At 35.2% G+C, this 26,649-nt stretch overlaps 1 protein-coding gene across 5 annotated transcripts in view; it reads left to right on the forward strand.

Annotated features, from left to right (window-relative positions):
- Nucleotides 1-26,649, forward strand: part of LOC101900611 (uncharacterized) — a 153,818-nt gene that overhangs the window by 10,175 nt on the left and 116,994 nt on the right. For 2 of the 5 annotated variants that reach the window (XM_059130483.1, XM_059130484.1), the window contains exon 2: nt 15,988-16,310. The exons of 2 other annotated variants lie outside the window; for them this stretch is intronic. The gene's annotated coding sequence lies outside the window, so the exon portion shown is untranslated. Of the gene's footprint in view, nt 1-15,987; nt 16,311-16,592; nt 16,860-26,649 lie in introns of those variants that run through there. One more of the 5 variants, XM_059130480.1, reaches the window with a different exon arrangement.

A 26,649-nucleotide genomic window follows, 5' to 3' on the forward strand; every position in this document is an offset into this window, starting at 1 on the left:
GTTTTACTGTATAGAAAGGGAAAGAATAATCCGATCTTGCTCCAACTTTGTAAATCCTAATATTTGCATCAGTGCTAGGTCAGGTGAAAAAAAAAATGGACAATATCAGTCCACTCCATCAAGTACCTCCCCCACAAAGGGTCAAAATGTTGAATAATTATATTCCTTATATAATGTGATGTGAGAACCCGATTGTCTTCAAATTACACACATGAAAATACTTTTATTAACCCTAGGTCTGGTGTGAAAATGGAATGTGTCGGTCCCCTTCTTCTGGTAACTCCCCCACAAAAGTTCTATATTTTAAATATCCATGAAGCTCATAAAACGCGAAATTAATATCCGATTCCATTCAAACTAGCCACATCTCAATATTTCTATCATCACAAGGTTTGTTATAAAGATGGTAGAGATCGGACCACATCTTTTGGTACCTCTCCCACATCGGGGCAAAATTTTGTATAAATATATCTCTCATAAAATGTGAAATAAGCATCCGACACTCTTTAAATTTCACACATTTGAATAATTCTATTAATAGAATATCTTGTGTGTGATATAACGATCTACTTCTTCTGGGACCTCCTCTACAGAGGGATCAAATTTTTAATAACAAAACTCCCTAAAAACCGAAATAAGGGTCCGATTCTTTTTAAACTTGACACATCTCAATATTCCTACTAACAGAAGATATGGTGTGAAGATGATAGATATCGACCTACCTCTTGTGGTAGGTTCCCCATAAACGATTACAATTTTAAATACTTAAATCTCCCATAACTTGCGAAACAAGTCAGAGATTCCATTAAAATCTGGTATATCTTAATATTTCCCTCAACAAGAGGTCTGATGTGAATGAAGTTGTCTGCCCACTCTCTCTCTCTCTCTCTCTCTCTCTCTCTCTCTCTGATACCTTCACCCCCAATACCAATTATTGGCATAAAATTGAAAATAAATGTTAGATTTTCTTTACATTTTGCAGGTCCCAATATTTTTATTAGTATTACATGAAGTGAAATACTTCGATCATCTGGCACCTCAAGCACATTTCAACATTCTCTAAAAATTATCGCTTATCAAGTGATATAGTCCAAAATGTGGCACGTTATAATATTTATATCAGGCATGTATAAGAGAGGAGTTCGACAATGTTGGCCAACTCCTTTGGAACCCCCCGTCGGCATAAACCGACTGATAATTTTAACTTGTTATACATTACACCACAAGGTGGTCAGGGCATTATTTCTTTATGTATTTATTTGTAACGGGCAAAAGAAACGAGATATACCCATAGTTCCTTTTGATGATCTGCATAGAATTACATTGTGAGTCGATTTATGCATGTCCGACCGTCCGTCTGTATTTATGTAAACAAAGTACAGGTCGCATTTATTGCCCAATTCAGATGAAATTTTGCACAAGTCATTTGTTTGACCCAAGGACGAATGAAATTGGAGATAAGGAACATTCCTTACCTTCACTTCACTTAATTAGAATTTTTTGCTAAAAATTCTCATTTTGAATTTTTTATTTTTTTCAAATATGTGGAATGTAAATTTTTGAATACCGTAATAGAGTTGTATTTGAAATAACCTCATTTTGTCACACACATTTCATGCATAACTCATTGCCTTTATTACCTGTTAATGCTTGGTAGCAGTATTTCAAAATTTTTGTTCTCAAAATGTAATTCTAAAATTTTATTGTTATTTAAATTCATGAAATAAACTTGACTCAACACACTCACACACATTATCAACCAAATGCGAATGATCCTTGAACGTTGAACACACATGCCGTACTTATGATTCAACCCTAAAGCTGGGCGAGTGACATCATATGCCGCTATAAAATAGCTCAGAAATAATTTTTTTCAAATGAAATCATTCTTGTTTTGGTTTTTGCTGCTGCTGTGGCCGTTGTTGTTGTTGTTGTCTCCTCAAATCATGACTTGGTTTTCAAACGAAATCAACAAAAGTAGGTACGACGAGCAAGTTTAAAGCGGCGATAACAGAATAAAAAAGAAATGTTTATTTTTAAAACAATTCTTAGTCACTGTTGGTGGACATGATGATATGTAGCGGATTTGAAATGCAGTAATAGGGTTGTTAAACAAATTTAAAAAAGTAGGTGTAAACGTGCAGGTGATAAAAAAAAAACATTTTCATGTATTTTTATCGAGTTATGCTTATTTGGAATAAGTTGATGACATTGATATGATAAAATTATATTAAATGCTAGTTTACACATCATGTTCAGTTAATATTTAAAGTGCTTTATTTCACATTTATATATAACATTTTTATGGCATACTTTTAGGAGCTTCACACAATTTTTTAAAATTCAAAGCATTTTTTATACCCTACACCACATAGTGAGTGGTAAGGGTATTATGTCTTTGTGCATTTGTTTGTAACACGCAGAAAGGAGCGAGATAATCCCATGGTTACTTTTGATGATACAGTGGTTTCTATTTACCTGCATCAACATTAGCTGCGCATTGGCCTTTGCAGACCAAAAAACTTTTTTTATGCCATTTTTTTCTGAATCCCTTTATTTGAATTGTATTTAAGGGCCCAATCGATAGCTGCACATTGGACATTCCTGCCTCGAAAATTTGGTAATTTTTTTTTTAATTTGGTTACAAAAGTTGTATTTATCTGCACAAGAAAATTTTTTGCAAATTCAAAAAAGACACTAAAAATACCACTTCGTTTTTGTTTTTGTATTCGCAAAAACAATAACAACACAAGAAAAGAGCATGCATTAAAAACATATTCTCGCATCCTCTCCCACACTAAAAGATGGTTATGCTGCTGCTGCTTTATTGTGCACAAATAGAAAATTAAAGATAACTGCACTTTTTGTGCACGTAAGTAAAATTAAAGATACCTGCTTCATTGTGCAGATAAATGCAATGAAGCTACCTGCATTTTGGGCATTGCTGCACAAGATGTCGTGCAATTTTTGATTGTGCAGGTAAGCAAAAAATACTGTATTCATAAAATCACTTTCTGAGTCGATTGATGCATGTTAGTCTGTCTGTCTATGTATTTTTGTGAAAAAAAGGCAGGTCAAATTTATGATCCGATTGAGATGAAATTTTCCAAACAATATTTTTTTTGGCCCAAGGACGAACCCTATTAAAATTGAATCGGTTCAAATATAGAAAAAGATCGCATATATATCTTCAACCGATTTCGGGTTAATTGTACACCAAATGGCCAATATCAGCACAAATGACCTCAATTTTGGCACATCCGACCAAATTCAGCCAAGAAGCAAGTACATCAAATTTGGTGAAAATCGTTTCAGATTCAGCTATAGCTCCCATATACAGGGTGCGATAAAAAAACTGCGACAAAGTCAAACGTCATAATTTTTACATTTTTCTTTACATTTCATTGAATGAAAGCAAAAAATGTCGGAAATGGTATCAAATTTTGGAATAAGTTTCGATTTGTTCGAATTGGTCAGCTTTGGCACGAATTATGGCCTTCAAACGGCCAATGAAACCGTCACACACTGGCCGAATGTTGCTCTGCAGTTTTTTGGCCCATTCCCGGCGAAGCGCTTTCTTAAAATGATCGACACATTGGTATTTTTTGGTGTCAACCTTGCATTCCAAAATACTCCAGAAACAATAGTCCAACGGATTGGTATCCGGAGATTTTGGTGGTCACTGTGCGTTGGAAATGAAGCGAGGAACCTCATTTTGTAACCATTCTTGGGGGGCGCGTGCTGAGTGCTATGGTGATGAGTCCTGTTGGAATATCCAAGGTATGCGGCAAAATTCTTGCGTTTCCAAGTCTTTAAAATACCCTCCACAATGACACGGTTGATTAATACGAGCGGAGAGCGACCATCGGCTGCTATGGCGGCCCACACCATCACCAAGGCCGGCGTTTGAGTTGTGGTGGCCAACCGAAGATGCACATTTTCAGCTGACCTCTTTGGCAAGTAACCACGATCATTTTGTTTGTTTACAAACTTCTGGACATCGAATATTTTCACATCGGAGAAAACCAAATTCAGCAGTTCACAACTTTCGGCCAAGCGAAGCAACTCTTCAGCTCTTTTGAATCATTTTTTTTTCTGTTGCGGTGTAAGTTCTTGCACTTTTTGGAATTTCAATGGCTTTATACCGAGCTCATTTTTCAATATTTGCCGAATGGAATATTGCGATATGTTCAGCTCACGGCGGGTTTTGATCAAGTCGCTTCTTTACTTTTCGAACCATTTTGCTGATGTTGCTGTTTTCTTCCGTCCACTTCGGCAGTTCACCAGTTTCGGCCAGCGAAGCAACTCATTAGCTCTTTTTAGTCTATTTTCTTTCTGTTGCGGTGTAAGTTCAATGGCTTTGCCCCGAGCTCATTTTTCAATATTTGCCGAATGGAATAATGCGGTATGTTCAGCTCACGAGCCATTTTTCGTTCACAGCGGCGCCGGTTTCGATCAAGTTGCTTCTTTAATTTTCGTACCATTTCTGCTGATGTTGCTGTGTTCTTCCTTCCACTTCCTTGACATCGGGCTACGCTACCAGTATCACGGTAACGAGCGATGGTATGAGACACAATAGATTTATTGACATTTAAATGCTGGAGTGCTCTAACGATAGCTACTTGTGATTTTCCAGCCAAATATAGAGACACTATCACGCTTGAATTTCATCACGAATAACTTTTTTCTGGAAAATTCTCAAATGCTTTTGTATGCTTGTAAACAATATAACGAGCTGTCATTGGAATAATTTTAACAGCTGTCGAACGATTGGCTTTGAAATAACAGCAGTCTGAAGTTGGTTGCAGTTTTTTCATCTCACCATGCAGAGCATACTTTTAGGCGTCAACACATTTTTCAAACAAAAATGCAATGCCTTGTAGAATTGTACTTAGGTCGCCATTACCTACCTACTACTATACTACAACCTTGAAACTTGACCACTTTGAATCATGCCTCATGCCTGACGAAACAAAGATTTTTGAGATTTCCCAAAAACCAGCCACTTGAATAATGCCATTCAAATTGGAAATCTCTGAAAAAGATTTATTTCGATTATTATTTTTTTTTCGTTTAACAACTACGACAACATATTTAAGTTTGTTTTGATTATATCAACAGCATTTTGAAGTGTATATTGTTGCTACCGTTGTTTGTTGCTGTTGTCGTCTCCCACTTTAAGCTTATCTAGGCGATTCCCGCCTACAAGGTTGCTGGCCACCAACAACAGCAGCAACAACCACTTGTGAAATATAGTCCAATGTAGAGAAGCAGCCAAATATATGCCGGCTTGTGACGATTGTTTGGCCGCCACTTTAAAACATAAATAAGAGGAAACAAAAAAATACAATAATAATTTCCCATAAAAACAATATAAACGCGCATCGATAATTAATCAAATTTGTAAACAAAAATATCAACTTAATTCAATAGGCATTGTTATCGTTGTATTGGTGTGGTCATTAAACAAATTTCTTATCGCCCAAATGTGAGGGAGAGTGGATTGCGGCATGGTTTCGATTTTTTTTTACTCAAAAAAATAATCGCATTTTTCAGTTATGAATATGTGTGTCATGCTTTGTTGAGGTAGTATTTTTTGCTGTTGTTAATAATAAAAAGTTTTCTTTTTTATAAAAAAATGTTAATCTGAATCACGATTCTCTGGGAATCGAAAACGATTTTGACATAAGTTAACGTCATTGAGAGGCAATGTTCATGAGTGGGCGATAAAATTAAAATAAATCACAAACTTAAACAAAACATTTAAGGTTGCCCTTTACAAACTTTAGAGAAAAAAACGTTGTTTTTCCCGCTGAATCGGCTATTGTCTAAACGGGAACGTACCTTTGATGGATCAAAGACTGTTACAAATCCTTTCGGACAAACTTGACCAGAAATACAAATTTTGTGATTATTTTTTTTGGTTTCGAAGACCCTAGAGATAGGTAGTTTAAAAAAATACCATTTTTAAACATTTTGTAAATTGGGATCAATTAAAAGACACAAACGTCTTTTCCGTTTGAGCGTTTGTAAGACACTGAATTTATTTATTAAAAACATTTCTTAAGAACTAGTTGTGATAATATGACTTAACCTAAATTATAACTAAGTGTAAATGAGAGAGAGAGAGAGATAGATACCAACCGTACACATGCATATGCACCATGCCACCATAAACCTTAGGGGGAGGTCATACACACGCATAGCTATCTCACATGTGGCAAGCAAACATGCTGCACTTGCTTATCAGTCTGAGTAAAGATTACATCCCATAATCTAACTCCACCATAACACATGCAGCAATTGAAAATTCTGTATTATTTATTTCTAACTCGAAGGTCTGCTCACCACATTTTCTTATCTTATTTCATGTGGACTGTATTAAGAAGATCCCAGTTTAACAAATCCCTCTCATCTACACTAGGTAGCCCCGCTATTCTCTTTTATTATAAAAACATGTTCACTTATCCGTGAACATTCTTGGCAGGGGCAAAAATACATATAAAATATAAAAATTACAAATATGAACAATAAAATAGATCTAATAGAAGTGACATTTTAAGAGAAAAGAAGTTAAGTTATAACACCCAAGTAACTCCTCCATCTTTCCAGCCTGTCTCTCTTGAACATCCCACCTCCTTTATCTGCCGGCTTCAATTTCCAGGCTGAATCCATTTTATGTGTTGTTTTCTTTCTGCGATCAAAGTTCTCATCCTTCTCTGGTAGAGCCATCTTACCGACTTTGGACAGTTTATCGTTCCTGTGTTCAAAATTTTCTGTCACTCCGGCTTGTATTTTATTCACTGCACCACTTCCACTAGACATCTTCATCACAACTTGACCGTCTTCCAGCATCTTATTACTCCAGCGACGCATATTGCTTTTCTTCTTAGTTTTAATCTCGCTGGCAAACAGCTTATCTTCGACTTCTTCCAATCTCCCTGTGTCCAGTTTTCCAGGGAGCTGTTCATCTAACTTTTCCAAAGTTGGTTCTCTTTCGGCAATTGGGTCTTCCATATTAACCTCTTCAACCATCATATCTTTGTTGATATTGACCACTAGTTTTGCAGTCAATTCATCAGCCTCGATTTTGGATGCTTTCTGCGATATGAGCAACTTTTCCTTAAGTTGCAATACTTCAGCCTCCAGCAGAAATATCCTTCTTTCTTTTTCTTCACCAGCTTCTAGATTTGCAGCCAACCCGTCACGTTCGGTTGCAGCTGCAAGTCGTTCTCTTTTTGCACAAGACAACTCGTCACTAAGTTGTCTTATTACCGCATTCAACGCCTTGCCCTCGCGTTCTGCCTCCTGGTTAGCCGCTCGTAATTTGTTCTTAGTATCCTCGGCAACACACACAGCATTTTCGACTTCCTCCTTCAATTTGGAGACAAGTTTGAGGGCATCTTCTTTTTCATCTTTCTGTGAAATCAAGGCAAACTCCATTTCCTTAATATCACCTTCAATTTTTCTCATTACGGCTACCGCTGCTTTGCGCCCCTCTCGCTCGCTGTCCAATTCGGATGTTATGTAGGCCACTTGTTTCTTCAAGCCAAGGACTTTCTCTTTGGTCTCCACATTAAGAGCGTGCGTGATTTTAAGGATGACCTTAACATCTTCCAAATACAGCTTCGCTGTCCCATTCGCCTGACTTGCTCTGATAGCAGCGGCTAGTTTGGACTTCTTTAGAAGCATCTCTAAAAACCGCCTATGAACGCATGGATACAATATTATGTCTCTTGCCGCGTCCATAAGTTTTTCTTTGGCGAAGTCAAATACGCCTTGTATGGCTTCTTCCGTCTTTAATGTACTCATTATTTCCATAATGGTACCCATCATTTCGAGAAGAATGGCAACATCTTCCTTTATTTCCATCATTGGCGGCCGTTTCACCGATTCGTCCTCCTGGGCATATGCATCATCCCTTCTTTCTGAAGATTTCAAATATGAAGCCCCCTCGGTGTGCACCGCCACCACAGTCTTCTGTGCTGAAGTCTCCTTCTGACTCAGCATCCTTTTATTTGGCTTATAAATTTCTTCTGTATGGGAACAATTCCAGCTGTAGTTTTAGCTCGGTAATTTTCCACTCTTGAAGACCAATTTTAGCCTGATAGAATTTCCTCGATGTTAAGGCAAATTCTTCAACATTTATCCTCTACCGATCCGGCTCGGTGGACCAATGTAAATTGGGATCGATTAAAAGACCAAACGTCTTTTCCGTTTGAGCGTTTGTAAGACACTGAATTTATTTATTAAAAACATTTCTTAAGAACTAGTTGTGATAATATGACTTAACCTAAATTATAACTAAGTGTAAATGAGAGAGAGAGAGAGATAGATACCAACCGTACACATGCATATGCACCATGCCACCATAAACCTTAGGGGGAGGTCATACACACGCATAGCTATCTCACATGTGGCAAGCAAACATGCTGCACTTGCTTATCAGTCTGAGTAAAGATTACATCCCATAATCTAACTCCACCATAACACATGCAGCAATTGAAAATTCTGTATTATTTATTTCTAACTCGAAGGTCTGCTCACCACATTTTCTTATCTTATTTCATGTGGACTGTATTAAGAAGATCCCAGTTTAACAAATCCCTCTCATCTACACTAGGTAGCCCCGCTATTCTCTTTTATTATAAAAACATGTTCACTTATCCGTGAACACATTTCGATTTCAAGAAAATTGTCGGTCGATTCGTCCAAAAAGGCGAATTTGAATTTAAAATTTTTTTCATGACTTTAGAATTTTTGATGTGTGGTGTGTCAATAGGTGGGTGATAAGATCGATTTCTCGTAAAGAGTGAATGGAAGTAGAAAAAAACAAAGCAAGCAAAGTTTTTTTTCGATTTTGGTCGTAGAGTGGTAGCAAAATTCGTTTGAAAACGAGAAGATTCTATTCTTGTCATATCGTTGTTGTATTTCTATGTAACTGTATTTTCACAATATTGGTGTTGCGTTTGGAACGAAAATCCGCCGGCCCCGGCTACTTCTTCTCTTTCTTAAACAACACATACAAAACAGCAAAAATATATTTTTTATTTGAAAATGTTGGCTTTTAAAGACAAAAATCATTTGATGATGGATATTTGATGGGATTTCGCTACATTCTAATTTTCAATACCAGCTTAACTCAAAAGAGAAAATAATTAGAAATTTTTATGATTTTATTTTCTCTCAATTTCATCTAGAGCAAACTCCCACTCTATTTCGAGCGACACGGTTCCCACACAATTTTTTTTAGAGAGTAGTGAAACACCCACTCTTCGAGAAGGACTGAGACGATGAATTCTACATTCACATCAGATATTTACAGTCCGATTCTCTAACTCATTTTTCGAGTTAACGACAAAAATCGGTAAAATTAAAATGCTTATAATTTGGGTACTTAACGACAATTTTTATCAAGTTACCGACCAAAATATAGTTAAGTCCTATCGATAGCAATAGTGTTGTCAACTTTGATTTGGACTTTTAGTTCACATTTTTGCGTTTTAATTTTACCGATATTTGTCGTTAACTCAAAAAATGCGTTAGAGAATACCACTACTGGTTACCAAATTTTGAAAGAATCGATGATGTTTTTCGCAAACTATAAGAAATATAAGTAATGAAAATTGTGACCCTTTGTGGGGGAGGTACCTGAATGAGTGAGCCGATATCTATCAACTTCACACCATATCTTGTGTTAATAAAAATATTGTAATGTGTGAAATTTGAAAGGAATTTTGAATTGTATAAGCTTCATGGTTATTCGAAATTTTGACCAGGTGTGGGGGAGGTACCAGAAGGGGTAGACCGATATATTCCATCTTCACAGCAGATTTTTTGTTAATAAAACCATTGCAATGTGTGAAATTTGAAGAGAATTTCACACAATTAACGGATTTCGTCAAATATTATCGAGATCGCATAGGATTTGGATGTAGCTCCCATATATATCTTTATCCGATATCTGGTTTATTGTGCACCAAATGGCTAATATCACCTCAAATGAACTTAATTTTGGCATTTCCGAGGGAATTCAGCCCAAAAGCAAGTACATTAATTTTTTGTGAAAATCGGTTCAGATATAGCTATAGCTCCCATAAGCTCCCCTCACAAGAGGATCAGATTTGGGTAGAGCTCCCATATATCTTCAACCCATTTCGTGTTAATTGTACACCAAATGGCTAATATCAGTCCAAATCTTCTACATTTTGCCACATCCGACCGAATTCAGTCTAGAAGCAAGTAAATAAAATTTGGTGAAAATGGGTGCAGCTATACCTCCCGTATATATGTTTCATCCTATTTGGTGTTTAAGTCCCTCACATGCGTAATATGCACTCCACAAAAATGTTATTTGATACAAGATATCAGATACAGCCCAGAAATAACTCTGCCAAATTTTATGGAGATCGTATCAGATTTGGATATAGCTCCCATATGTATCATTATCCGATTTCTAGTTTATTTAAAGTCCCTCCACAACCATGATAATTGTTACCAGACATCAGATACAGCTCGAAAATAATTATGCCAAATTTTATCGAGATCGGTTCAGATTTTTATATACCTTCGCTATACATCTTCATCCGATTTTAGGGTTATTGTCCACCATATATTTAATATCAGTCCAAATTGAATAGATTTTTTTTTCATATTCAACACGGAATTCGGTCCGGTATATCTAATGCTCTGATAAATTTTAATATAATTCTTATCGAAGTCATATCATGCACTATACATCTATATTATTTCGTACTAGAGGTGCAAAAGCCTCCGTTAAATTTGTTGAAAATCGATTCAGAGTTGGACATAGTTCCCAAATTGTGACCACTCTGAAGCCATGATACGCATTCAAATAAGGTTCATAGTTGGTATGATCTACTTCATATAAATTCTCAATATAGACTTTATTTTCTTACGGGAGCTCGACTAAATACGCATAGTGATATAGGGTATCATATAGTCGGCCCCGCCTGAATTTTGAATTTTCCTTACTGGTTTTATATTGCTATGACCTAAACAACCAAAAACTAGTTAAAAAGTATCAGTCGGTATTGCCGCCAGAGATATACCCTCAGCCTATGTTCGATTATCTAAATATATTTTGACTAGTGTTAAGGTTATTCAAACGTTTGACCCTCTATGGAGCAGATCCCGAAGGAATGGGCCAATATTGCCCATTTCCTATCGGACCCAAAATATGATATAAATATTTCGACAGATGTGCCAAGTCTAAATGGAATCGGATGTTAATTTGGCGATTTATAAGCTTCATGGGTACTCAAAATTTTAATAATTTTGTGGGGGAGGTACTTGATGGAGTGGACCGACATTGTCCATTTTCACACACCATTTCGCAAAGTCGGAGCAAATTCGGATTAGCCTTTCTCTTTCTGTGAAAAAAATGTGTTTTTTTTTGAAAATTTCGACCTTTTGTGGGGGAGGTACCAGAAGGAGTGGGCCGATATTGTTCATCTTAACACAAGACCTTGGGTTAATATAAATATTGGGATGTGTGAAATTTGAAGACAGTCGGACTCTTACATAACATTTTATGAGAGTTGTAATTATTCAAAATTTTAACCATTTGTGGGGGAGGTACTTGATGCAGTGGACCGATATTGTCCATTTCCACACCTGCCCTAGCACTGACGCAAATATTAGGATTTGCAAAGTTGGAGCAAATTCGGATTATCCTTTCTCTTCCTGTGCAAAAAATATATTTTTTGAAAATTTCGACCTTTTGTGTGGGAGGTACCAGAAGGAGTGGACCGATATTGCCCATCTCCGAACTCGATCTAAGTTTGACAAAAATATTACGTTGTAGCCAATTTGGACCAAATCGGATACTCCCTTCGAGAGTTATCGTGCGCACCAGCCAGCCAGACAGACAGACAGACAGACAGACGGACGGACGGACGGACGGACGGACATCGCTAGATCGACTCCAAATGTTCTGAAACGGATTTGGTACAAAGAGACCTAGGGTCTAAAACCGTTATTTCGACTAGGCACGTTTTGGCCGTATCAAATGATATATACCCTCTGTAGCCATATGGCTGAGGGTATAAACATAACAAATACTTGGACAATTAAATATGAATCTTCTTCTTTAATCCAATAATTACATCCAGGTGTATTTGAAATTTCAAAGTCTTTTTTATCGACGGCAAAAATATGCCATTTATTATACCCTCAGCCATATGGCTACAGAGGGTATATATCATTTGATACGGCCAAAACGTGCCTAGTCGAAATAACGGTTTTAGACCCTAGGTCTCTTTGGACCAAATCCGTTTCAGAACATTTCGAGTCGATCTAGCGATGTCCGTCCGTCCGTCCGTCCGTCTGTCTGTCTGTCTGGCTGGCTGGTGCGCACGATAACTCTCGAAGGGAGTATCCAATTTGGTCCAAACTTGGTACATCGTAATATTTTTGTCAAACTTAGATCGAGTTCGGAGATGGACAATATCGGTCCACTCCTTCTGGTACCTCCCCCACAAAAGTTCGAAATTTTCAAAAAATTTAATTTTTGCACAGAAAGAGAAATTATAGTCCGATTTTGCTCCAACTTTGCAAATCTTAATATTTGCGTCAGTGTGAGGTCGGGTGTGAAAATGGAAAATATCGGCCCACTCCATCAAGTACCTCCCCCACAAATGGTAAAAATTTTGAATAATTACAACTCTCATAAAATGTGATGTAAGTGTCCGATTGTCTTAAAATTTTACACATCCCAATATTTATATTAACCCAAGGTCTGGTGTTAAGATGGAATATATCGGTCCACTCCTTCTGGTACCTCCCCCACAAAAGGTCGAAATTTTCAAAAAAAAAAAATATTTTTTTTTGCACAGAAAGAGAAAGAATAATTCGATTATTCTGCTACTTTGTAAATCCTAATATTTGCATCATTGCTAGGTCTGGTGCGAAAATGGAGAATATCGGTCCACTCCTTCTGGTACCTCCCCCACAAAGGGTCAAAACTTTAAATAATCACAACTCTCATAAAATGTGATGTAAGAGTCTGATTATCTTGAAATTTCACACATCCCAATATTTATATTAACCCAAGATCTGATGTTAAGATGGAATATATCGGTCCACTCCTTCTGGTACCTCCCCCACAAAAGGTAGAAATTTGCAAAAAATATATTTTTTGCACAAAAAGAGAAAGGATACTCCGATTTTGCTCTCACTTTGCAAATCCTAATATTTGCATCAGTTCTACGTTAGGTGTAAAAATGGACAATATCGGTTCACTCCTTCAAGTACCTCGCCCACATATGGTCAAAATTTTGAATAATTACAACTCTCATAAAATGTGATGTATGAGTCCGATTGTCTTCGAATGGCGCACATCCCAATATTTATATTAACCCAAGCTCTGGTGTTAAGATGAAGTATATCGGTCCACCTCTTATGGTACCTCCCCCACAAATGGTCGAAAACTTGAGATATATATTTTCTGCACAGAAAGCAATAATCTAATTTTGAAAAACATAACGCTCAAAGAAAGCGAAATAAGGATTCAACTCTTTTCAAATTTCACACATACAAATTATTTTTGCTAACACCAGATCTGTTTTGAAGATGATCCTATATATCTGCGAACACCTTCTTGTACCTCACCCACAAAGAGACACATTTTTCAATATTTTTATCTGTCATAAATTGCGAAACAACTCAGTGATTCTTTACAATTGCTATATCCATTTGCTATAATAATATTTATATCATATTTATGTAGGTTCGATACGAAATTGACAATATTGACCCATTCTTTAAAAACCCACTCCATAGAGGGTGAAGAGGCCTGAGGGTATACATCTGTCGGCAAAGCCGACCGATACTTTTTTACTTGTTTTTTCCCCATTAAGTGATTAACATTATGTGAATGGCGTTAATTGAAAATCTAATGTTATTATCCAATATTTCATAGAAAGTATTTTTGATTTCAACCTTCAAACATGCCGCAACAGCTGTTGCTGTGGCGCCAATAGATACGCCCAAATCAAACACCCATTGTTCAATACAAAATTCCACAACAACCTCCATAATACTCATCTAATAGAAGCGCCTTTGAGATGACGACATTGCTGAGAGTACGTCATCTAATGCCTCATTGTTCAATCGATCGCACTCCCTAAATATGGTAGCGAAGAGGAGTCATAAAATCTAGACGATTAGATGATCAAAAAAAAAAAAAACAACAATTTGTTCGAAAAAATTCTCAGTGAATTGTTGATCATCAGGGAGAGTAACATTGAAATTTCATTTTGTTTTTAATTTTGACACGTTCCATCAAAAGCTTGAAGAGGGTAATTGAAGAAGGATGGGAAATATTAGTTTTGATAATACCAAAGAAGATTATGAAAATAAATAAAGACAGGAAATATTTATTTAATGAGATTAAATGAATATTTATTCAAATAGCATTGAATCACTGTAAACTAAATATTTTAATTTTTGCTATTGTTAATTTATAAATAGATTTACTTGAAACAATCGCATTACAAGTGATATTAAATTACAAATTCCCATTAATTTATTTGCAATTCTACTTAAATGTACGAGGTATATGCAAAGGAAATGTATATTTTTCTTTTGATTTCTAGGTCGAAAATTGAAATATTTCAAGGTAAAAGTCATACTTTTTGTGAATCCGTGCCGGCTTTTCCCACAGAAAATAATTTTAAAGTAATTTTATCAAAGGATAAGGATATATTTAACCAGATTGTCCATACAAAAATATATCTTCTCAAAACCAGATGTATTTAAAAGTCGGTGGGCAATTTTATCTACTAACAGAATGCGTCAATTTGTTCTGATATTACATATATGGCGGACAAAAACCCTAAAATCGGATGAAGATGTATAGCGTACATAAAAATCTAAACTGATCTTGAAAAAATTTGGCAGAGGTATTGTCGAGCTCTATCTGATGTCCGATGTTTATTTTCATTATTGTAGAGTGCATGTTACGTATTTGTGGGACTTTAACACCAAATCGGATGAAACATATCTGAACCGATTTTCACCAAAATTTGAAGTGCTTGTTTTGGGGCTGAATTCCGTCAGAAGTGCTGAAATTCAGGTCATTTTGTGCTGAAAATGAAGTAAGGAACCTCATTTTATAATTATTCTTGGGTGGCGCGTGCTGACTGCGTTGGTGCTGAGTCCTGTTGGAATGTCCAAAGTGTGGGGCCAAATTGTTCGTGTACCTTGAGTCTTTAATACACCCTCCAGAATATTTTCGGCATTTGTTCTGATGCCACGTTCGATTAATACGAACGGAGAGTGACCATCGGCTGTTATGGCGGGCCACACCATCACCATGGCCGACGCTTGAGTTCTGATGGCCAATCGAAGGTGCATATTTTCAGCCGACCTCTTTGGCAAGTAAACACGATCATTTTGTTTGTTTACAAACTGCTGAACAACGAATGTTTTCTCATCGCAGAAAACCAAATACGGCAGTTCACCACTTTCGGCTAAGCTCTTTTGAGTCTATTTTCTTTCTGTTGCGGTGTAGGTTCTTGAACTTTTTTGAATTTAAATGGCCTTACCCCGAGCTCATTTTTCAATATTTGCCGAACCATTGTTCTAACCAACTATATTTTTTAAAAAATGAATGGACATACATGCGTAAATCGACTCAGAAAGTGATTTTATGAAGATCCTCCTTTTGTTTGACTTATGAATCAGAAATATCGAATGCTGGCACCATATTTTGTTTAAGACAAATAACTTAAATATCGAATGTGGAGAACAAATATGGAATGTTTTGCATAAATTTGACTCCATCTGCTTGCATAAATTTGACTCCATCAGATATGTACAAAAGACATAAGCTTGGTTTGGATTCGTGTTGAACATAATATTTTTAGTTAATTATTATAACTTGTAATCAATAAAAAATTAATCCAAAATAAATTTGAAAAAAAAAAATCACTAACAAATCTAATTTAATTTCTTAATCTTTAGTAAATTTTACAGCGATCAGTAAAATTATCTTAACCAACGACTACTATACTCGACCTCAGAGAAACGACTTAAGGATTGCATGTGACTAAATTTACATAATTTTTAAAAGCCCCAGAAAATAGAGCTGAAACAAAAATTTGCTGAATTTTTATCATCGTTTCAAGTCCCAGATATTTTTTTTAATTTAAATACCAACAAAAATTGGCATAGTAAAATTTGTTATACAAAAAAAAAAAAAAAACTAATTAGTGAATTATAAAACGTGAATAAAAATCAATAAACAAGTGGCCTTTACAAAAGAAAAAAAATTGTTAATTGTTGAAGTGAGTTTATTTAAAAAAAAATAATAAATAAATAAATAAAAATAAGTAATAAATAATATTTTTTTTAGTAATAATAATAATACATATTTTTAATTTGGCTTAATTCGGTTTTTATGTTGCCTAACACTCTTTTGTTTTCAAAAATTTTATATCATTATTTTTTTCTAACACAGAAAATCACCAAAAATTCCTAAAACACATTAAACGGAAAATTTTAATTTCTTTGATTTTTTTCTTGCAATTTTTAATTCAACCTCGATTTTCCATTAAAAACTCATTTTATTTGGAATTTTGTGCAATGCAATTTTTATCAACCAACAATTTTGCTTTTTAATCAATAAACGGTCTGAACCGAAAAAAAAAACAAAATACCACAACGTAACGTTCTTCGAACGACATCCCGGAAACAACCCCGCTTTGTGAAAAAAAAACTCAACATCCTGTCAACTGTCAACTTTAACCTTCAAAACGTGACATTTGAATGATAAAAACGTTCACTTAAATCGTCTCCGCAACAAAATTGGATTTTGCCTGAAATTATTGGAAAATGTAAGTATATATATCATACTGATGTTATATAGCATACCAACATTGTATGTTGTATACATACATACCAATACGTGCATGAACAGCAACTTGTCTACTTACCCAGATTACTTCTTTTCGGTCAACATGTATTAAGAGTTTGAATTCTTTCCTACCCTTATTTTGTTTGTAACAAATTTCCCCCCACCGCAGTACATTTTTAGATGGGATGCGACAACCCTTAAAAGTTGCAAATAACATTTGTTTACTTTTTCTAGTCTTTCTTTTGCTGGTTTTTAGTTTTGCCAAAAATCACTTAGATGTTGGCAAGGAAGAATTGTGTTTTTGTCGATATTAAGAACCTTTAACTTCTGTTTCATTTGGCAAGCACATAAAGTTCAATGCGATTTGAATAGTTTGCATTAATTTCAATTGTATGAGAGTGGTAGTGAGAATAGGTGTGTATAGAACCCAATTTGTAACAATTTGCACAAACTATTATAGGATGTGGTTCGGTAAGCCAAAAGTACCAGCGATTGGGGAGAGTAGTTTGAAGAGTTGAGTTATTGAAGTCTTGTCAATTCTTACTGGGGAAGTTTATTTGATCCGTGGTACAACTGCCAATTTTGTGTATGTATTTATTGTTTTGAAAAATTAAAACAAAATATTTTCAAAATTAATAATTGGAAGATACGTACATTGCGGGACGCGCATTAAAGCTATTCGCTAGTTCTGCCTTGAATTTGGAAGATCAAACTGTTTAGATCATATTTTTAAAAATGGGGAAAAATATCGTATAAATGAAAAAAATGAAAAATTTGACAGGAAGCGGAGGCCATGCCCGCTGTTCTACCTCCTTATTGTATCATGGTTTGATCCATGTTTGCATAAAGCACTACGTTTGCATGGATTTCTCTTTCGTTTGTACTCTAGCGTTCGTGTTTGGAATTTCGATCAATGGAAAATTGCCCGTATTTATCGTCAATTTTTATACCTTTAGCCATATGGCTACAGAGGGTATATGTCATTTGATGCGGCCAGACCCTAGGTCTGTTTAGACCAAATCCGTTTCAGAACATTTGGAGACTATCTATAACTCTCGAAAAGTTATACTATTTGGTCCAAACTTGGTGCATCGTAATATTATTATCAAACTTAAATCAAGTTCGGAGATGGGCAATATCGATCCACTCCTTTTGGTACCTCCCCACAAAAAGTCAAAGTTTTTAAAAAAAAAAAAAAATACTGCACAGAGAGAGGTAGGATATTCCGATTTTGATTCAACTTTGCAAATCCTAATATTTGCATCAGTGCTATGTCAGGTGAGAAAATGGACAATATCGGTCCATTCCATTAAGTACCTCCCCCACAAAGGTCAAATTTTTGAATAATTACAACTCGTACAAAATGTGATGTAAGATTCCGATGGTCTTTAAATCCCATCCCATCCCATTATTTTTATTAACTCAAAGTGTGGTGTGAAATTGGAATATATCGGTCCACTCCTTCTAGTACCTCCTCAACAAAAAGTAGAATTAAAAAAAATATATTTTACTGCACAGAAAGAGAAAGGATGATCCGATTTTGCTCCAACTTTGCAAATCGGAATATTTGCGCAAGTTTTAGGTCAGGTGCAAAAATGCATAATATCGGTGCACTCCATCAAGTGCCTCCCCCACAAAGGGTCGAAATTTTGAATAATGACAACTCTTATAAAATGTGATGTAAGATTCCGATGGTCTTCAAATTTTTTACACATCACAATATTTTCATTAATCTAAGGTCTGGTGTGAAGATAGAACTTATTGGCCCACTCCTTCTGGAACCTGTCCCACAAAGGGTCAAAATTTTAAATAACCATGAAGCTCATAAAACGCGAAATTAACATCCGATGCCATTCAGACTTGGAACATCTCAATATTTCTATCAACACAAGATCTGTTATTAATATGGTAGAGATCGGGTCATTTGTTTTGGTACCTCCCCCACATAGGGTACAAGATTTTGAAGAACAAAACGATCAAAGGAAGCGAAATTAGCAACCAACTCTCTTCAAATTTCACAGATTCAAATATTTTTTCTAACGCAGGATCTGTTGTGAAGATGATATACAGGGTGAGATAACTTCAATAAATTCAAAAGCCATAATTTTTACATTTTTTTTTTAATTTTATTGAATGAAAGAAAAAAATGTCGGAAATAGTATCAACATTTAGAATAAGTTTAGATTTATTCGAATTGGTCACCTTTGGCACGAATTATGGCCTTTAGACGGCCAATGAAACCGCCACACGCTGTCCGAATGTTGCTCTGCGGTATTTTGGCCCATTCCCGGTGAAGCGCTTGCTTGAGGCGATCTAGACTTTGTATTTTCTTGCTTTCCAAAATACTCCAGCCACAATAGTCCAACGAATTGGTATCCCGACATTTTGGTGGCCATTGTGCGCTGGAAATGAAGCGAAGAACCTAATGTTGTAACCATTCTTGGGTGACGCGTGCTGAATGCGATGGTACTGAGTCCTGTTGGAATGTCCAAGGTCTGCGGCTCAAATGTTTGCGTGCCCAAGGCTTTAATACACCCTACAGAATATTTTCGCGATAATACTCGGCATTTATTCTGATGCCATGGTCGATTAATACGAGCGGAGAGCGACCACACCATCACCATGGCCGGCGATTGAGTTCTGGTGGCCAACCGAAGGTGCACATTTTCACCTGACCTCTTTGGCAAGTAAACACGGTCATTTTGTTTGTTTACAAACTGCTGGACAATGAATGTTTTCTCATTGGAGAAAACCAAGTTCGGCAGTTCACCACTTTCGCCCAAGCGAAGCAACTCTTTAGCTCTTTTGAGTCTATTTTCTTTCGATTGTGGTGTAAGTTCTTGCACTCTTTGGAATTTTAATGGCTTTATCCCGAGCTCATTTTTGAATATTTGTCGAATGGAATAATGCGATATGTTCAGCTGACGAGTCATTTTTCGACCAATGCGACGCGGGTCTCGATCAAGTCGCTTCTTTACTTTTCGAACCATTTCTGCTGATGTTGCTGTTGTCTTTCGTCCACTTCTTGATGTCGGGCTACGCTACCAGTATCACGGTAACGAGCGATGGTACGAGACACAAAAGATTTATTCACATTTAAATGCTGGAGTGCCCTAACGATAGCCACTTATGGTTTTCCAGCTAAATATAAAGAAATCACATTATCACGCTTGAATTCAATCGCGAATAACTTTTTTTCTGGAAAATTCTCATCAAAATGCGCTTGTAAACAATATAACGAACTGTCACTGGAATAATTTTAACAGCTGTCGGACGAGTGGCTTAGAAGTGACAGCTGTCTAAATCTAAGATTTTTGCTGGGTAGGGTATATTGGTCACAAATTCTTATTGAAAATTTTCACCGTCAAAGTCATTTTGTGAGTGTATTATTCATCAGGAATTAAATATTTGATAAGAAAATTAGATATGAAACTTTGAAACACCTTAACAAAAAAATAAAACATTTCGGGTGCTAATAGACACTCCCTTTCGCAATTAGAATGTCTCTGATTTCATGTCAAGCCTCAAAATCCCACACAATTTTTCCAGTATTGGTCAAAATGGAAACTTAAATATTAATACCATTTGATTATAACTTTTATTGTGGATAAGGATTTACAAATATAAAAATTAATAAATAATAAAACACACATATGAATGTACATAAGCACATTTACGATATATGTATGTTTGAGACATTAGCATTATTAATAATATGGTATTAAGTTAATTTGAATTTAGCCATTAATTAGTTATGTTGTTAACGACCCGTAGACGATGGGCAGGTGGGACAAGTAGAAGAAAAACACGTAATTAACTTCAATTGTTTGTGATAATTAAAGGCTAGTTATGTTTTGTACTATACCTTTATATGCATATAATATTTAGGTATTTATTTATGTATGTATTTAGTACAGTCAAATCTGGATAATAACATCTCGTTTCAGTCTAAAATATTATTCAAAACCTTAGCATAGAGTATTCGCATAAGACTTGATTACATATCATGTTAGATTCATATTGAAAATAACCTTTACCAAATTACCATTTATATATTATACTTTTAGATTCTTCACAGAATTTTTATGCTAAAACAAAATAGTATATATATACCCCACTTCAAAGTTTCAGATTTGCTTCAACCGTCTTTGTTAAGCCTATTTAGTACTCAAAACGAATATTTGTTCAGTTTGACAAATTTTTTTTTACCAGAATTTCATACATCGTACTAACTTTTTAGAAAGAATAATAGACAAATGTTTATATTTTACACAAAAAAGTCTTCAACATTTTTTATTTTGAAACTTACCAAAGAGGATACTAGAAAAACCCCTAGAAACCAGTTTCATACTTCAACTCTTTCCATTCACCCAATACCAAAATATAGTAACATTTAGTACGCATATCCAAAAAAAAAAAAAAAAAAAAAAAACAAGTTAAAAAGCAGGCCGGGCCGAACTTTGAATACCCTCCACCATTTGGAACGAATTTGGAAAATTTAAAAAAAAATAAATAAAATCCTTAAAAAATTCTGTTAAATTTTAAAACTACCGAATATTGCCGTTATATTGGGGTCTATACGACGTGGACCTACATAGGCATTGTTTGCCATTAGCCATTACCACATTCAAATTCGAAACTTGAAATAAACGGTGAATAATGTAGCTAAAATCATGAAAATATCGTATATAGGGAGGTACCATTATGTCGGAGCTGTGCGAAGACCTGGACCAACATAGACAGTTTTCTGTCACAGGCTATAGCATCCATTACAAACTTCAAATACGACATCTCAAACAATTTCGGTGGATATTGTACCCAAACTCGTCAAAATACCGAATATAGGGAGGTACTGATATATGGGGACTATACGAAGACCTGGACCTGCCCAGATAAATTTCTGTCATAGGCTGTAGTATCCATTTCGAACTTGAAATACCAAAGTTGAAACAATTCCGGTGAATAATGTCGCTAAAATCATCAAAATACCGAATATCGGGAGGTACCGTTATATGGGGGCTATATGAAAACGTGGACCAACATGACCCATTTACGAACTTAACCTGCCTACTGGAAAAATAAACAGGTGTGCAAAATTTTAGACTTCTATCTCAAATCGTTCGAAAGATAGCGTGATTACAACAGACAGACGGACAGACACACAGACGGACATGGCTAAATCGTCTTAGAATTTTACGCTGATGAAGAATATATATACTTTGTTGGGTCTGACATGAGTATTTCGAGGAGTTACAAACGGAATGACAAAATTAATATACCCTCCACAGTATGGTGGAGGGTATAAAAATACATTTCCCCATCCTAGACACCCACAGTGATCTAAAATAACTACCATTTAGTACTCTTCGAACAATTAAAGTACGTAATTGTAAAACTAAAATCAGATCTCAACACCAGATACCAACAGAGACCTCAACGTCATAATTCGGGATTCCAGCCCCATCCCTTCCCCCAATAGCAAATTTAGTACTTTTCGAAACATTTCCAAAAACCATCTCCATATCATAACCGCAGACACCAAGAGTGACATCTATATCAAATTTCAGGATTTAAGGTATATTCCTTCACCCAATAATGAATTTAGTATTATTTAGTACTTTTCGTACAATTACAGTACATAGTTCCAAAACCACCTCCATGTCTCAATTCCAAATACCAACACAGACTCAAAATCAAAATTTGAGGATTCCAACCAATTTCCTAAACCCAATATCAAATTTAGTACCACTTAGTACTTGCGGTACCACCCATTTCCAAACCACTGCCAAATCTCAAACATAGATACTATCAGTAATCCACATATAAATTTTCTGAATTTTATCTCCATTCCTTCACCCAGTACCAAATATAGTACCATTCAGTACGTACAATTACAATTATAGCGCACATTTTCAAAACCACCTCCATATCTCAATTCCAGATGCCAACAGAAACCTCAATATAAAATTTGAGGTTTCCAGCTCTATCCTTCACCCAATAGCAAAATTTAGTACCACTTTTTACTTTTCGTACAATTTTAGTACACATTTCCAAAATCACTTCCATATCTAAATTCCAGATTCCAGCAAAGACCTAAATATCAAATTTGATTATTCCAGCCTTAATTAATTCACCCAATACCGAATATGGTACCATTCAATCCTTTTCGTACAACTATAGTACACGTTTACGAAATCACCAAATATGGCTACAAATATGGCTACCAAATTTAAGATTTCAAGCACTATCTCTTCACCCAATACCAAATTGTACCAAATATAGTACTATTTAGTACTTTTCGTGCACTTATAGTATACCTTCCGAAAATCACCTTTTTATCAGAAACCTACCACCAATAGGGACCCCAATACATAATTTCGAAATTCCAGCTTCATCTGTTTACTCTAAACCAAACAGCTCCCAATTTAGTACCATTTAGTACAGCTTGCACACTTAGTACACATTTCCAAAACAACCTTCACATATCATACTACTTACTGTCCAACTTTAATTCTCATACCAAATTTCAAGTTTATCGATCCATTCGTTCACATAATACCAAACGGTACCATTTTAGAACTTTTCGGAACCTTAATGTCCGAATTTCTTAAAACACTTTGGTATCCTGCACTCCATCAGCGATTCTCATTCCAAAATGTCTTAATTCTAGTTCACTCTGATTGTCCAATACAAGGTGTTCCATTTTTAGTACATTTTATTACTTTTCGTATCCTTTTAGTACAAATTTCCAAGAACCCAGCCTTATCACACGTCTACGCACCAAGACTGACCCTCTTGCAAAGGTCAGCCGTGCAAAATTCTAGCTTTAGTGGTTTCGTCTAGGCGTTGATTCTCGATCAGTTAGTCAGTTAGTTATTTCAATACTCCTTTATATGTATGGATATATAGGGTATAAGAATGAATACATAGGGTATGTATAGTTTATAGTTTACTATATATAACAAAGCTCCGTTAAAGAAATTTTTGTCAGCGCCTAAAATCATGCTATAAAATGTGAACATGTCACTATGCATATGACTCGAACATGATAATAATGAGGCCAGTTAACCTTTAAAACTTATAACATTAAAAACTAATTTAGAATTTCAGAAGGGATCAAATACCAGTTTAATTTTTCATATTCTCTAAGAACTGTCTTTTTAACATTAAACGTGTCTTTGTGACAAATTTTTAGAAACCCCATTTTAAAAGTATTCCACATTTCATTTATGCGAACTGGATTACATGTACAAAACACATCATTTTTGACCCTCCTTACAATAAATAATGTTTAGGGAGTATCACAGTCATTTGACTCTTGTGTTTTCTTTCGTTGCCTACAAATTCACTCCCTCCCCCCTCTTGTTCTAGGAAATATATATTCGTCTGGTATCCAAATAGCCGATGACATCATTTAGTCGTTTTTGGTTATAGTTTGCGTTTTGTTGTTGTTTTTTTTTTTTTTTTTTTTGGGGCAATGAAATAAATTGTAGCACAACTCGTTTGTCGGTTTGTTGTTCTTTAGCCATACGAATAAGACCAAGAGAAAAATAAAAGTAGAAACGGAATAAAGAAAACAACTTTAATGTTCTTTTAAAGAAAAGAAGTAATAATTTTAAGAGTTTCTTTTGTTTTTAAATCGAACGACAAGGTATGAGGTAAGATTGGCTAATAAAAAATAAAAGACAATTCGAAAAAAAGGAACAACAATAACAAAAGGGGATATAAGTATGCCATAAAGTATAATGTTAGTCAATTGCAGTTTGAATTTTACGATTTCAATTACTTAACTGTCATTCGGCTGTCCTCGTTGTGAAAATTTTTTGTAACATTTTAAGAATAAAGAATATAGTTATATCTAAAGGGTTAAGATAAACAAAGGCGTCAGATCAATATGAAGAGTTACTTTTTGTACATTAAGTAATTTTTGTAATATATTTTAAGGCGCTCCACACAGTTTGTTATTTGGAAGGATAACAAATTATATATTATTATATACATATTATGAGTGTTATATAAATTTAATGTATGTATAACATAGAGCATGGTGTAGTATATATTTTGTATATTATAGTGTTTAAAAAATTGTCGGCAGCACCTAAAATTCTACTACAAAAATGTTAATTATTAAATGTGAAAAAAATCTCTTTACATATGATTTTAATACGATGTGGGAATTGTCCGAAATCATAAATTTGAAAAGAGTTGCGCTTATTTCACGTTTTGTTTTTCAAATTTTTGAGCCCTTTATGGGGGAGGTACCACCAAGAAGGAGTGGTTCCATCTCTATCATCTTCATAACACATATTGTGTTCATAGAAATATTGATGTGAAATATTGTGCCAAGCTGAATGGAATCGAATGTTAATTTCGCGTTTTATAAACTTCGTGGATATTCAATATTTTCACCCATTATTGTGGAGGTAGTAGAAAGAGTGGACCGACATTTCCCATCTTCACAGCTGATTTTGTGTTAGCAGAAACATTAAGATGTGCCTAGTTTGAATGGAATCGGATGTAAATTTTATATTTTATGAGCTTCATGGGTATTCCAAAATGTTGACCCTTTGTGGGGGAGGTACCAGAAGGAGAGGACTGACACCACATCTCGGGTTAGTAGAAAATATTGTGATGTGTGTAATTTGAAGACAATCGGACTAGTACTTCACATTTTATAAAAGTTATAATCAAAATGTTGAGCCTGACTTAATGTAGAGGACCGATATTGTCCATTTTCGCAGCTGACCTATCACTGATGCAAATATTAGGTTTTGCAAAATCGGAGCAAAATCGGATTATCCATTCTCTTTCTGTGCAGTAAAATGTTTTCTTTGAGAAATCCCAATTTTGTGGGGGTTGTACCATAAATAGTATACCGATATTGTCCATCTCCGTACTCCATCTAATTTTTATTATAACATTGCGATGTACCAAGTTTGGACCGAATCGGATATTTCCTTCGAGAGTTATTGTGCGCACCAGCCAGCCAGACAGACGGATGGTCGGACGGACGACTCCAAATTTCCTGAAATGGATTTTATCCAAAGAGCCCTAGGGTCTAAAACCGTTACATCGATGAGGCACTTTTGGCCGCATCAAATGTCAAATCAAATATCAAATAGATATCCTCTCTACCCATATGGCTGAGGGTATAAAAATGTTGTGCTGGGCAAAATAGTCCACTAGACCATATGTCTGAACTTCGAGCTCATTTTGATTTGAATTTTTTTATTATACCTTATTTTGTTTTGGAAACCATAAATATTTTGTTCTTAGATTTCGTAAACTATTTAAAATTTTGACTTGGATTCAAAAGAAGAGTTGTAACTTATGTCTCGGGCTACAAGTTATCCGAGCAAACAACTTCGTTTTCATGGTCAACAAGGCAAATATATATATATATATATAACGATTTAAATTCAATTGTTTTTTGGAAAATAGGAACATGTTCTTGGACTCATATCTCGTAAACTATTTGAAATTTTGATTTATTTTTAAAAAATTGTAGCAATTGTCCCGGGCTACAAAGGTGTAAAATTCGTCTTTCTTTAACTTTTTTTTTTTTTGATATTTTGGCCTATAACAGGCAAATAATTGAAATTTTCAATCCAATATTCCCATAAAAATTGTAGCCAAGACAGTGATTTAGAACTCTCTAAAACATGGCAAAAACATTGGAATGGTCCTTCTGGCAGTTCTTGCCTTATGAAGGTGTACATTTTCAGAACAGTGTTGGCTTGTTTGTTCGGGATACCATAGTATTTTGTTGT

This window comes from Musca domestica, unplaced genomic scaffold (assembly GCF_030504385.1).
Source record: "Musca domestica strain aabys unplaced genomic scaffold, Musca_domestica.polishedcontigs.V.1.1 75, whole genome shotgun sequence".
NCBI lineage: Eukaryota > Metazoa > Arthropoda > Insecta > Diptera > Muscidae > Musca > Musca domestica.